We start from the raw sequence: 15,505 nt of genomic DNA, 5'->3' as shown, positions 1-15,505 counted from the left end.
GTCGTATCCTCTCAATAAACTCCTCCAACACTCCACACCTTGTGACTGGCTCTAACAATCTCATGCACCCCCCTCTTTTGCAATGCGGTCAGGAAGGAGTCTCACTGGCATGGAGGTCACTCATTTTGTGTGGCTACCTGGCTAAACTGGAGACAAATAACACAGCAACAATATAGGCACATGCAAGAGAAAACACAGATTAAGGTAATGATTCCCAATGCAAGTAACAATTTCTTCCACCAAGAGCCCCATGATCTGAACCACTGATTTATTAAGTCACCTAGCGTGGGTGTTGGATCACTCAGGGCATTTACTTGTGCCCTCATGTAATTTAATAAAGATGATATATTAACAGACACATCAAGTGTGAAGACACAACATTCTGTTTGAATAATGGCACAAGTACTTCCTTATGAAGCAGTAATAATGTCCAAGGCCATTCTATTTTAGAAGGAAGCTTTTCTTATCGGAGACATTACTGGCTGTCATTATGGTTTACGGACTGAATTTAGTTAAAGGCTTCTATGTGTGCTATAATGTCCTCCAGGACAATAAAGGGGACAAGGACTATGTCCAAATGATTGTACCAGTAGAAAATAAAATATGCCTATTTGGCCTTGAAGAGGAAGAGGTTGGCAATTTTTGTTACTATGGAGCAGATTCTCCCCTGTACCCAGAGAAAATCCAGGGTGCAGCAGCCCAACCACCCAGATGGAAGCCATAGCCAAGTATTTTTACCATACCATCACTGAGTTCCATTCAAGAAAATCTAATAAATATGGGGTTGGTGCAAGCAGTCAGTGCCAAATCAGTTACTGTCCTTTAATGTGACAGAATGACCACACAGTTTCACTGATATATATCCCATGTTTCTGATACAATTAGATTGGTTATGTCTGGAGTTGATTTTTGAGTTGTTTTGGGGGATCGTGTAAGATAAAGGTCCAAATTCATTGTTCTGTATGTGGATATCTGGTTTTCTCAACACTTCTTATATAAACAACTAGCTTTTCCCCACACTGTATTCTTGGCACTCTTGTCAAAGATCAGTTAACCTTATATCTATGGGTTTATTTTTGGATTCTATGTTGCATTGGTCTATATATCTGTTTTTATGCCTATACCATACTATTTTGATTACTGTAGCTTTGTAATATATTTTAAAATCAGAATGTATCATAACTCAATTTTAAAATAGCCAAAGGAACTGAATAGATATTTCCTCAAAGAAGCATTCAGATAGCTAACAATTTTATAAAAAAAATGCTCAACGTCACTAATTATTAGAGACATGTAAATTGAAACCACAATAAGATATCACCCCACACTTGTTAGGTTAGCCAATACCATGAAAAAAAAAAAGATAATGAATGTTGGCAAGGATATAGAGAAAAGGGAACTTTTATACACTGTTGGTGGGAATGTAAATTGCTACAGCCACTATGGAACACAGTATGGATACTCCCCCAGAAAACTAAAAATAGGACTACCATAAGATATAGCAATGTATATGTCCAAAGGAATTGAAATCAGGATCTCAAAGAGATATCTACATTTCCATGTTCATTGCAGCATTATTTACAATAATGAAGACGTGGAAACAACCTAAATGCTCATTGTTTGAAGAATACATAAAGAAAATGTGGGATATATTTATAATAAAATACTATTCACCCTTAAAAAAAATTCTGCCATTTGCAACATTGATGAATCTGGAGGAGATTATGCTACGTAAAAAAAGTCAGACACAGAAGAACAAATACTAGGATGCCATTTTAGATTTATATTATGAATCTAAAATAGTGAAACTTATGAAAGAAGAGAGTGGAATGATGATCAGCAGGAGTTGAGGGGAGGGGAAAACTGAAGTACCAGTCAATGAGTACAAAGTTTACCAGAAGTATACCACATGCAAAAGACCGAGAGATCTGCTACACATCAGTCTGCTACACTGTACTGTAGACTCAAAATTTCCTAAGAACTCTGTAAAGTACATGATTTTCTAATCACTATGCTGTATATCTGAAACTGATACAGAATAATAGTATGTATAAACTGTAATTGAAAAATTAAACATATTTTTTTAATTTACTAATGAAAGGGGAGAGGGTAAAATACTGACATGTTTTACTTTTCTAATTATTAATATAACTTTTAAATGAAATTATTAAAGCAAAAAAATTCTTAATAGGGTCGGTCTTATGGTAAGTATTCTTATCACAATAATAATAGTAATAATAATAAAAATAATATAATAATAAACAGGTGGCCAGGAGGATAGACAGGTTTATGGCATAGATTATAGTGACAGCTTCACAGTGTATACACTTATCTTCAAATTTATCAAGTTATATACATTAATTATGAACAGCTTTTTTTCATATAAAAAATAATAAAATGTGCAAGTTTAAAGAGATAGACACAACAGCTTCTTATAGTGCATGATCCTGGATTGAAAAATAGATTGGGAAGAAAAGATGTGCTATAAAAAAAATTTAAGACAATTTTAAAAAACTGAATATGGATTGGATAATAATACATATCATATTACTATTAAATTTCTTGTATTTAATTATTTTACTCTATTGCTGAGCAACAAACCACCTTAAAAGTTAATGGCTTGAGGCTTGAGTGAGGTTTCCCCATTATCCCCCTGACTGCTTGACAATAAAGGATTAAGAGGAACGAGCCTTAAGAGGTCGCCTGGTTTGGGGCACCTCAGGAGACTGGGCCCTGGATGTGCGCCATCTGAAAGTGAACCAACTTTGCAGGAGCTGCAGTACTGTGCCTTGATGCTCGCAGCCTCAGCCAAGTGTGCTGAGCGGCTGCAGGAAGCACTGGAGACTAGGAGCTTGGTGACCAGCAGGAGCTCAAGGCCAGTGACAATCCAGGCAACCCAGAAACAACAACAAGGAGATGTCATGAACAATATTACCAGACAGAACCAGTTCTATGAAACCTAGGTCAACAATCTGAGAATGAGTCAGAGGAGACCAATAGAAATAGAGCAGCAGCAGGCCTACCACGCAGAGGAAGTAAAAACAGATGAGACAAGAAGCACCCACTGGCATCCTGTCACCTGAAGCATCTCTGCTTAAGCCAGGCAGAAGATGATTCCAGAGTCACAAGAGACTTAATGAAGAAATCTGGGAAATGGGATACTTCAAGCACCAGGAGGATAGGAGGGGTCGCTCTTCTCAGCCTCCCACTGAAAAGGATGAAGATGATTTTGACGACACCCTTATTGCCATCCACATGTAAAACTGTGACATCTACTTCACGGTGGCCCAAGACCAGAGTAGTGGCTATCCACTTACAATCGAGGACTTTGCATACCTCTGGTCAGGAGCCCATGCCAGCTCTGGGACCATCAGGGTCCATGTGTGCTACAAGATGAGATCAATAAGGAAATCTCCATGAAGCACTTTCCATCCATGGCGCTGGTGTCATCCATACTGGCTGGTCCTTTGAGTCCTGCAGCATCCGGCTAGGCAAAGAGCCTTTCTCTTATGGTTATGGAAGCACTGGGAAGAAGTTCACCAACTTCATAGTAGTTGGCAGGGAATAATGTGACTGGCTGCTTTGTGGACTTTGAATGGGGAAATGACATGGAATTTTCCTTCACCGAGAATGGGAAGTGGGTGGGCACTGTTTTCCAAATTCAGAAGGAAGCCTTGGGAAACCAGGCCCTCTATGCTTATGTCTTGGTAAAAAAAAAAATTGTGCAGCAGAGTTCAGCTTTATTCAGAGGGCAGAGCCCTACTGTACTGTCCTTCCTGGCTTTACCTACATCCAGAACCTTCCCCCTGAGTTAGCAGATCCAGGGCACTGTCCAACCAAAAACCAAAGCAGAGTGTGAGATTCGGAGATGATGAGCCTGCCCACTGCTGGTAAGACCCCATGGGCCATCAAACATGCAGCCTCCACCCCCTCCAAGAAGTACAGCATCCTGGGTACCAGTGCCACCATGGACAGGATGCCAGTGACGGGCCTTCGCTGGCAGCAGACCTGTACCAACCACTGGGACATCCTGACCCAGCAGGCACCCAGTGCCTCAACTGCCTCATCTAGATAACTGCCCAAAATAAACACAACTATATCCTAGACCAGATGTTTATCTAACATTTGGTCAGCTCAAAGACAAAAAATGAGGCTATTTCTCTTCTGTCAGAGCATACCTGCTCCGCGAGAGATGACTTCGGTGGTGAGACACCAGAAGGTGAAAAATGCCCAAGAAGTCAGGGGCAAGTGATATATTGTTTTAAGTCTTTATTTTGCTTCATTCTGTTGTTCTTAATTTTGATGTCTCCTGCCATTTTCCCTGAATTTTGATGTCTTCCATCTTTATTTCTGTCAGAGCTTTTTGTACTTGCTCTTGATTGTCAGTAACGTAGACGCAACGTTTTATGTGTAGCAAGGCACATGTCCACGCCTTCACTGGGGACTCCTGATCTTAGCTAAAGCATCGTTCATCTGTGTCCAGGTGTACTCCCACAGAGGTCTGGCTGAGAGGATTTTCTTCACTGGATTTATCTATATCCGAGGCATCTAGTGATACAGGAGGCATCCCTGCACATTAGGGACTGGAGGGAGCTTCAACCCCCTGCACAGCATTTGGCAATTCTGCAAAGGCAATGGGGCCTGACACCTGATGCAGCTCCGGAGTCAGAGGGGCTAGTACGCAGTACAGCTCTGTCCTAGGCCCGGCCCTAGAGTGGTTGGCCCCCAACAGCCCCCTGGTGAGCAGCCTCTGTGAACTTGACTGTGCTCATCCAGTCAGACAGGCTGTAGTTCCATCGTATGCCAGTCCTTGCTCGTTCAGGCACTCTGCATACCAGACCTCGCTGGTATTGATGGCTTAGCCCTATACTTTTAAGGCACCTTTTAAATTGTTTGCTATCTAGATCTGTAAGAGGATTCGAGGTTAGCATTACATTACCAATACAATGAAAGAGGGTCACCATAGGTGGCTTGGCCCATAAGGCCAGATCATTGGCTACCAAGTCATGACAAATGATTGGGCTGTGTAAAACCCTGTGGCCAGCAACAAATATTTCATTATGCCCTTCCCAGGTAGAGGCAAACTGTTTATAGTTCCCTGGGGTAATGTCAACAGAAAAGAAAGCATTAGCCAAGTCCACTCCACAGTGGTGGTCTCTTAAAGTCAGAGTCAATCAGTCTATGAAGTCCAGTGGAATGACTGTATAAAGTGGGGCAGTCACCTTGCTCACTTCCTGGTAGTCAATGGTAATGCGCTAGGTCCTGTCAGGCTTCTGGCTTGTGCTGTCTGCCAGCCACAGGCTACAGGTCAGCAGCACGAGTGTGGTGAGTCCCTCAGTCTCACCCATGCTGTGCAATTTATTGTCCCTCTGCCAGCCGCCACCTGCTGCCACCACTTGCAGACCTGGCACCCAGACTGGTTTTGCCCCCGAGGCAAGCACAGCCTTCCTGGGCGCTGCACCACGTCCTGCCTCTTGCGGGAATGTGGCGAGAAGGGTGGATCAGGTTCATAGGGTTGCCTACTTGGGGCCCCACCAGGGCTGTAGAGCGGGCCCATTTTAGTTTTAAAATGGTCTGTCCAATTTTCTCAGGCTGGTCTGGCTACCAGTACAAATGCAGCTGTTGGCTCCGTAGCTACAACAGAGTCTAGGGAGTGCGCCCTCAAACTTCCTCCCAACACTGTTTAGTGTCAACCCCCCCAGCCCCCCATCTGAGGGGCAGGAAGTTGCAAGGGGGGGTATGCTGTACACATCCACATCATCGCCCTCCCAACCTAAACCTGAAGGTAGAATTTCCCTGTTATAGTTTTTCAATTACAGTCTTTACAAGACATCACCCCTAAGATACATTCAGGGATGGGACACAGTACAAGGTATGGGTTAGGAGGCAATCCTTGTATCCCCAAGGGAGCAATCACTGGTTTCACTTGAACAGTCTGACCCCCCCCCCACCAGGGTCCTCAGGAAACCCCGCCCCCCATTCCTGTCGGGGAAGGATCAGTTAGAGTCAGTATCTATCCAAGCTAAGACATACTCTACATTAGAAGGGGACTAGTGGGTTGTTAATTCTACATGGGACCTCTGGTTCCTACCTGTCCCTTTTAGGAGAGTTTCTTGGCCTTTTCCCTATTGACACTGGAACAACAAGGCTTGTGACTCCCTTACGCCCGTAGCCTTTTCAGACCACAGCAGCGGCTCGAGGTCCTGTAGCCTCTCTTCTGAGGCCTCCTCCTATCTGCTGTAGCTGTGTGATCTGTGCTGTCTGCTCCAAAAGTCAGAGATGCTACTTTTGTACCAGTACCAAGAGCAGCCAGAACTCCCATCCTACTGCCTCCCAATGCACCTTCCGGGGGTTCAGCTCTGAATCCTCTAAAGCCTTTCTCACAGGCTCAGGTGTGGGTTGCACAGTTTCCCCATCTGCAGGAGCCACCCACGTCCAAGGACTGCTACTACTGGGTGCCAGAACTTGGTCAGTAGCCACATGTCACTGCCACACTCCAGGCAATAATCACCGGATCCTTCCAACGATGCCAGTTGTTGGAGCACACCTACTCCACAAAGGATGACTTAGGCGGTGAGATACTCAAGGCAGAAAAAAGAAACAGCACGAGGAGCTGGAGGCAAGTGGTATATGTTTTAAGGCTTTATTTTTGCTTCATTTCTGTTGCTCTCCCCAGTCTCCTTAGTCTCAAGTTTTCTGAATTCTCAGTCCTAAAGACTCCTCAGTTTTCTAGACTTTGATGTCTCCTGCCTCCTGTCTCCTGCCTAGCAATGCCAGCACTGTAAGATAGGGACAATAACAGCATGGTATCAATATCACATTAACTATCACCTCAGTGTGGTGATGTCAACTTGCTGACCTAGCTAGCCTATAACCAAAAAGGTAATCTCTCAGGCGGCTGGCCTCGAAACGCCTGGGAACCAAGGCTCAGTCAGCTAGCCCAAATATGTGCGGGAGCTGGTACTCAGGCACGCAGCCCAGAAAGTCACCTGCTTGTAGTTTCTCATGAGAACCAGAGCTCACTCACATCCTGGTCTTCACTATTAGAGTCCCCACATCTTCTAACCTCTTCCCTCTTCCTTTTATTCTTTTATTCCTCCTTTCTGACTGAAGAACCACCCCCTTTGATCATACAGTGAAGCTCCAGGGACTGAGGGAAGAACCCCTTTCTGACCACTCTTCCCAGCCCTGCTCCAGCCCCTCAGCTTCCAAGACCCTCTTGCACTTGGTTAGAAATTCTTCTGGGAGCTGTTCTACTGTCTACTTTTCAGGATTTTAAAGTAAAAAACTTTCCCTGGCCAGCTGGCTCAGTGGTAGAGCATTGGCCTGGTGTGTCCTGGGTTCGATTCCCAGCCAAGGCACACCGTTTCCCCTCTCCTTCCTCTCTGTCTCTTTCTTCCCCTCCCATAGCCAAGGCTCCATTGGAGCAAAGTTGGCCCGGGCGCTGGGGATGGCTCCATGGCCTCTGCCTCAGGCACTAGAATGGTTCCAGTTGCAATGCAGCAATGCCCGAGATGGACAGAGTATCGCCCCTTAGTGAGCTTGCTGGGTGGGTCTCGATTGGGTGCATGCAGGAGTCTGTCTGTCTGTCTGCCTTCCCGCTTCTCACTTCAGAAAAATACAAAAAAGTAAAAAACTTAAAAAAGAAAGTTTAAAAAGCAAAATATGGAAAGAGGAAGCAATGACAGATATTTTATTGGTAATTATGGGTTGTTTTTTTTTTAGTTTTTAGGATTTGTGTTTTTATTGCGTTGGCTGTCATTATTTCATCAGGATAACCATTTATTTCTTTGCTGTGGTCAGGCCACCAGGGAAGAGCCACACCCATAAAACTAAACCACAGACATCTTCAACCTAACTTTTTATACAATGTTTAGTTTTCTGTAACTTTGCACACAAGCTTCTGTGTTGAGTTGAATTGTAATGGCTTTTTGTATTTGTAGAGAGCTGATGACTAATGAACTTGAAACTTAAAAAAAAATCTGGCCCTGGCTGGTAGCTCAGTGGGTAGAGCACCGACCTGGCATATAGATGTCCCAGGTTCTATTCCCAGTCAGGGCACCATCTGCTTCTCTCTCCCTTTCTCTCCCCCTTCTTTCCCTCTACCCCTCTCATAGCCAGTGGCTTGATTGGTTCAAGTGTCAGTCCCAGGCACTGAGAATGGCTCCCTTGGTCTGTCAGGTGGATCCTGGCCAAGGTGATGTGGGAGTCTGTCTCACTATCTCCCCAACTCTCACTTAAAAAAAAAAAAACTTAATGGCTTAAAGCCATAAATATTTGTTCCTTCTTATGGTTCTATATGGATTGACTGGGTTATTTTTATAATCTGAGCTGGTTCTGCCAGCACTGTATGGAGACAGCCTGACTCACATTAGTGATACTGGGTTGATATATACTAAGATGACAGCTGTGTGTTTCATCTTGCACAATCCAACCCAGCTTGTTTACACTGTGGCAGAAAGGTTCCCAGCACCCAGAAAGGGCAAGCCTCAAAGCACAAGCACTTTTCAAGACTCTGCTTTCATCAATGTTTAATATCCTGTGTCCAAGGCGAGTCACATGGCTAAGCCCAGATTTAAGAACTGAAGTAACAGATTCCCCCTCTTGATGGGAAGAGCATACATATCGGTGCAGGAGAACAAGTTGGCCATTTTGCAATCCATCATACTATAATTAAGAATATCTTTGTTCTTAAAAAATATAGAGAGGGAAAGGGAAAGGGGGAGGGGGAGGGGCACAAAGAAAACTAGATAGAAGGTGACAGAGGACAATCTGACTTTGGGTGATGGGTATGCAACATAATTGAACGACAAGATAACCTGGAAATGTTATCTTTGAATATATGTATCCTGATTTATTGATGTCACCCCATTAAAAAAATAAAATTATTAAAAAAATATATACACTGAAGTAATTCAGGATAGAGACACATAATGTCTGCAACTTACTAACAGTTGAGGAGAAGTAATGTGTGCTGTGTGTGTATGAGAGCAAAAAGAAGCAAATGTAGCAAAAGGGTAAAAACTGCTGAAGCTGCATGAGGGGGACAAAAGAAAGAGGAGTTTTTGTACTGTTCTTACAACTCTTTACATTTACAACTATTTCATAATAAAAAGTGTTTTTTAAATCCCACTGAAGTATTGGCTCACCTCAGGTTGACCCCAGGGTTATAGTGTTGCTGTAGTAAAACAGCAGCACATACAGGACTAATGTGGATGGGACGAGAAGTGGCCCTTACAGGAAAATGCTGGGGAGACTGTTGCACGGGCATCTGTGTTCTGGGTTTGGGTACTTTCCTATTTAGTGAAACCCATATTTGTATCTTTTTATTTATGTGAATTCTGTATCATTGAATTCGCCATCTCTCTGACATTACCATCTCTCTGTAATGTCAGTTAAAATTTTAGGTAGCTGGTGAGCACCTGAATGATATAATCCTTTATACCCACTATCCAGTCACACTGCCCTCTCCTAGCTTTGTGTCAGTTCCAGGTCTAGTAGGCCACAATGTCAACATTTCAACCCCACGTTATTCTGCCCAATTGTGACACCAGAATAATGACTTAAAAATGGTATTGGAGGCCCTGGCTGGTTGGCTCAGCGGTACAGCATCAGCCAGTCATGTGTAAGTCCCAGGTTCAATTCCTAGCCAGGGCACACAGGATAAGCACCAACTGCTTCTCCACCCTTCCCCCTCTCCTTGCTCACTATCTCTCTCTTCTCCTCCCACAGCCAAGGCTCCATTGGAGCAAAGATGGCCCCAGTGCTGAATATGGCTCCATGGCCTCCACCTCAAGCACTAGAATGGCTCTTGTTGCAATGGAGTAACACCTCAGATGGGCAGACCATCGCCCCCTGGTGGGCATGCTGACTGGATCCTGGTCAGGCACATACAGGAGTTTGTCTGTCTGCCTCCCCACTTCTCACTTCAGAAAAATACAAAAAAAAACAAAAACAAACGGTATTGGAGTATTTAAAATGTACAGTCATCCCTCACCATATCGCAGTTCACTTTTCATAGTCTCACTGTATCGCAGGGTTTTGTGGTATATAGGTATATTTATATATTTATTATTTTAATTATTTTGTGGTAAAGTAAGCTAAATAAGTGTGGGAAAGTTTAATAACAGTGTGGAAAAGGTTTATAAGAGTGTGGGGAGGGTTTATAAAGCCTTAAAATATATGTAAATAATAAAATAAGTATAAGATCGCTACCTCATGGATTTTTACCTACTGCAGAGAGGGTTCTGGAACCTAACCTCTGCGGTAGACGAGGGACCACTGTATTTCTGATTATTAATAGATGAATTAATTATTTAATTGAGTATTATAGACAATAAAATTAATAGTTCACATTGTAATATTTCTACTATGTACTAAGAGGACCAGTGACTTTCAAAATGATCTCCACATTAGCAGCACCAGCAGTACCTGAAAACTTGTTCCAATGGCAAATTCTTGAGCCCCACCCCAGACTGACTGAATCGGAAACTTGGGGATGAGGCGAAGCAATCCATGTCTGAATAACCTCTCCAGCTGTTCCTGATGCCTGTTACGATTTGACCACTGCTCTAGATATTAGATCAATGAGAGCCATATCGAAGATTAAGAACTCCTCATTCCGCTTTCCGGACGTGGTGGAGCAGAAGGCGCCATAATGGGAGTCGACATCCGACACAACAAAGACCGAAAGGTTCGGCGCAAGGAACCCAAGAGCCAGGACATCTACCTAAGGCTGTTGGTTAAGCTATACAGATTTCTGGCCAGACGAACCAACTCGACCTTCAACCAAGTGGTGCTGAAGAGGTTGTTCATGAGTCGCACCAACCGGCCACCTCTGTCCCTTTCTGGGATGATTCGGAAGATGAAGCTTCCTGGCCGGGAGGGCAAAACCACTGTGGTTGTAGGGACTATAACCGATGATGTGCGTATCCAGGAGGTGCCCAAACTGAAGGTGTGTGCCCTTCGAGTCACCAACCGCGCCCAAAGCCGCATCCTCAAGGCTGGGGGCAAGATCCTCACATTTGACCAGCTGGCCCTGGACTCCCCCAAGGGCTGTGGCACTGTCTTGCTTTCCGGTCCTCACAAGGGCCGAGAAGTGTACAGGCATTTTGGCAAGGCTCCAGGAACCCCTCACAGCCACACCAAACCCTACGTAAGGTCCAAGGGCCGGAAGTTCGAGCGGGCAAGAGGCCGACGGGCAAGCCGTGGCTACAAAAACTAACCCCAGATCCTATCTTATTAAAAAGATTTTGGAGGCTGACAAAAAAAAAAAACTCCTCATTCCACCAACAAATGACATTAACAGTAGTCAGCTGTTCCCACAACAGTTACCCATGGAGATAGATTCAGTCTTCTGCAGTCTCCCACTCCAACTGCCCCCTGAATGCCCTGGCTGGCTCCTGAGGCCTCAGACTTTCCAATTTTCAGACAAGGTCAAGAACTTTGTCCTGAAAACCAGTTTACAAGACCACACATCCATTTCCTAATACTCCTGTCACTACATTTAGAGCCCTATTCTCATATTCTTGTAAGTTACCTCAAGGTTCATGACTTTCAGAACTCCAGCCGTTGACAAGTCTCAATACTGTAACCCACTCTGGGATATAATGCCAGCTTGAACTGGAGTTGAGCTTGCTATTCTGCTTAGACTAAATGATTGATTAGCTCCTACCCCATCCCATACTGTTCTCTGCCATTCTAACCAGCAGAAGTTGCCAAGTTGCCACATGAACTAAATCTGATACATCACTATGACTTGTCTGCTTTTTCTTATGTTCTAAAATTCAGCTCCCAAAACCATACTATTCCACTAAACCAGTGGTTGTTGATAATCAGTGTTATAAGCTGAATTGTGTCCCTACCCCCAAATTCATAAGTTTAAGTCCCAGCCCACAGTGTGACTGTATTTGGAGATAGGCCTTTAGTAAAGTAATTAAGGTTAAGTGAAGTCATTAGAGTGGAGCCCTGATCCGACAGGACTAGGAAAGAGGAAGACATGCACTCAGAGGAGTGGCTGAGGGGGATATAGTGAGAAGGTGGCCATCTACAAGCTAGGAAAGAGAAACCATGCCAGAAACCAACCATGATGGCACCTTCATCTTGCACTTCTAGCCTCCAGAACTAGAAGGAAAAATAAATCTCTGTCGTTTAAGACACCTGGTCTATGGTATTTTGTTATGGCAGCCTAAGCAGAGTAATACTGTCATCTGGGAGAGGTTTTAAAAAATTCACACCCCAGGAGATTCAGTTTGAGAGGTGTGCTTCTTGTATTAACACTTCTTAGAAGCTCTCCAGATTATTCCATGTGTAGCCAAGGTTAAGAATGACTGGGACTGTCTCTGGCTTATAAAATGGAATCCATAGGCCCATTTAAAAAGAAGAAGAAAAAAGTCTGTCCCATTGACATCACGTAGAGGATATCTTTGGATTTAGACATATTTTTTGTCCTATTTCAAGGAATCCTCAAATAGTTAAGGAAGACATGACGACTTCCTGCCAGCTTGAGCAACAGACTGTGAACTGAGCTTGAAATTAAAATAACTATAGAATAAATCAGTCCAAGATTTTTAATACAATAACTTATTTAAAATCTCTTATTTTCTGTTGGAAGTAATTTTTTTTAAAAAGAAATAAAATTAGTGAAAAACTTTTATAAACAATCCTGTAAACCAGAGTTCTAAGTTTAGAGCACACCACTTGAGAAACATTGTTTAAATTTGAACTAAATTAAAAGTTGCCAGTGATGTACATAATTCACCTTCTCAAGAGACTAGTACAGAATGGCTGGAAGTAAATGGAATTTTTTCTGAAAAATAAAATTGTACTATCTTCAAATTGGAAAGAAGGTATATATTAGATAGGGTTCAACTACAGAAAATATTATCCACTTTAATTAGTTGAAGCAGAACAGGATTTTAAGAAAAAAAATTAAGTAATTATAAAAATGTTGGAAGGTCAGAACAGACAGCAGAATTAAATCTGAACATCTCCCGAAGCCACACTGCTTCTGCTATGATCAGGAAAGCTGCTTCTGTAGCAACCTGCTGGATCAGGGAGCCACAATCTAAACAATATAGAAGTTTAACAGTGGATTCCAAAACCATGCAATGTCTGTCATCTTCTGTATAGGCAAAGCGGATGCCCCACATCCTGCTTCTCTATCAATGTGACTCAATTAGTACACAATGTATCATAAAAATGCTTCTGATTGACACAATCTACATATGTCCAGAACTCTAGCTGCTAGGGAGCCTAGGAAATGTGATTTTTAAGTTTATCAGCCTTTGTTTCTTTTTTATTATTATTAGTTTTACTAGGGTGACATCAATAAATCAGGGTACATATGTTCAAAGAAAACATGTCCAGGTTATCTTGTCGATCAATTATGTTGCATACCCATCACCCAAAGTCAGATTGTCCTCCGTCACCTTCTATCTAGTTTTTTTGTGCCCCTCCCCCTCCCCTTTCCCCTCTTCCCCCCCCCAACCACCACACTCTTGTCAATGTCTCTTAGTCTCATTTTTATGTCCCACCTACGTATGGAATAATGCAGTTCTTGTTTTTTTCTGATTTACTTATTTCACTCCGTATAATGTTATCAAGATTCCACCATTTTGTTGTAAATGATCCGATGTCATCATTTTTTATGGTTGAGTAGTATTCCATAGTGTATATGTGCCACATCTTCTTTATCCAGTCTTCTATTAAAGGGCTTTTTGGTTGTTTCCATGTCTTGGCCACTGTGAACAATGTATCAGCCTTTGTTTCTAAAAGTTTGGAATATTTGTTTATAAAACTACTTTCTGTATACATAGCATCCACATATAACCTACTTTCCATAATTATATGTCCAAACAACAAACAACCTTCACAACCTACTGATCTGCTGCAGTTTCTCAGCTATAGACTAGAAGTCACAGGACCCATTCAAGAGGATTGCTAGTGTTCCAGACATACACTTTTCTCTGTTTCTCCCTTGATAATTAGAATCAATTATGTCAGCCAAACCAGTTTTAACTTTCTGTTTCTAAAATGGCCAATTGTATCCAATCCCTAAAGGAAGTAATCCTCTCTTAGATACTAAGAGTTCTAAACCAGCAGAGCCAAAATTTCAGCAAAAAGAAGTAAAACTTTATAAGTAGGTCATTTGCTATTACATTAGTGTAGTAGTAAGAGATGCCATTCCCAAGTCTCTCCTTTGTTTTCAAACCTTATGTATTCTAGATATATGAGAAATACATTGGTCAGTGGTTCAGAGGAAATGCCACATCTGTAAGACAGCAGTCCTCACAAGGTATTATTTCTGAGATGCTGCAGTGACTGAGTCTTCAATGGCCCATTCTGAGATTTTATAAGAGAAACTACTTATGGGTATATATACGCAGAGGATCTCTAAGTGCTTTATTTTTGGCTATTAGTTCTTTGATCAGAAAAATTATTGGGTGTGATATCATAAATAAGATATTTCCTGCATCCTCAGATATTTGCTGATAGAAACATAGTAAATAGAAAAGGCAAATCCAAATTCAGATTGAGTAATCCCTTTCCAGTGAAAAAAATCACTACTCTTTCCATGATGGAAGGAGCTTAATATAATTTAGCACTAAGCCACCTAGGTATTCTTCTGTTTCTGGAAGTTCAGACATTTAGTTGAATATCAACTACAGTGGAGGAAAAATTATGTTATTGACGTGATACATAACATTCACCTGTGCCACCAGAGCCACTCTGTTCATTAACCCAATGAGCGAACACTGGAGTGGATAAAGAAAGACTTTATCTCTCATGTACTATGTAACTATGTAACCACCATGTTCACTTGTTTTTGAGAACCTTGTATTTCAAAGAAACCTTTTGCAGAGCAATCATAAAGGACACATGACTCAGCTTCTGGGTCGCTCAGAAAGGTCCTTCTACCTACCTCTTCCTCAGACTTCCTTGTCCAAATCCTCCAATCCTTTATTACCCAATCCATTAGCCATTAGCTGTTGCCCATGAATCATATGTATACACACATTATCTTACATTCTAGACAAGGTTGACCACTAGACCATATCACTGTATGCTCCACACACTGGGAGGGTTTTCCTCCTCTCTGTTTTTTAGTAATACCCATGACCAAAGTTTTAATTTAACAGTTCACTTCCAGCTCACACCACTTATCATGAGAAACAATCTATAAAGAGACAATTCTTTTTCTTTCTTGGGCTATATAGAACTTCCCATGACGTTCTGAGTGTAGGCTAAGGGAAGAATGAAGTGCAGCAGAAGAACTTGCACACATTTCATAGTGTATATTATTCTTCCACTGATGACAGAGAGATGCTGGACATTCCCTAATTTATGACTTGGCAAATTAGACACCATTCAGTCCATAAGAAGCAGGTGTGTGTGTGTGTGTGTGTGTGTGTGTAGTTATACATCTAATCTCTGTTAGAGTCTAATAACACACCAAGACCTATACCTATTTCTCAAAAGAATAGTTATTTGCTATATAATACAT

The 15,505-nt window shown here is 42.3% G+C and overlaps 2 pseudogenes; both read left to right on the top strand.

Annotated features, from left to right (window-relative positions):
• Nucleotides 1-2,813: 2,813 nt before the first annotated feature.
• LOC136322363 (heterogeneous nuclear ribonucleoprotein U-like protein 1 pseudogene) lies at nucleotides 2,814-10,658 on the top strand (annotated as a pseudogene).
• LOC136323013 (large ribosomal subunit protein eL18 pseudogene) lies at nucleotides 10,630-11,276 on the top strand (annotated as a pseudogene).
• Nucleotides 11,277-15,505: the final 4,229 nt, after the last annotated feature.

The sequence above is a fragment of the Saccopteryx bilineata genome, chromosome 2, assembly GCF_036850765.1.
Source record: "Saccopteryx bilineata isolate mSacBil1 chromosome 2, mSacBil1_pri_phased_curated, whole genome shotgun sequence".
NCBI lineage: Eukaryota > Metazoa > Chordata > Mammalia > Chiroptera > Emballonuridae > Saccopteryx > Saccopteryx bilineata.
This window is presented reverse-complemented; position numbering and strand designations above follow the sequence as displayed.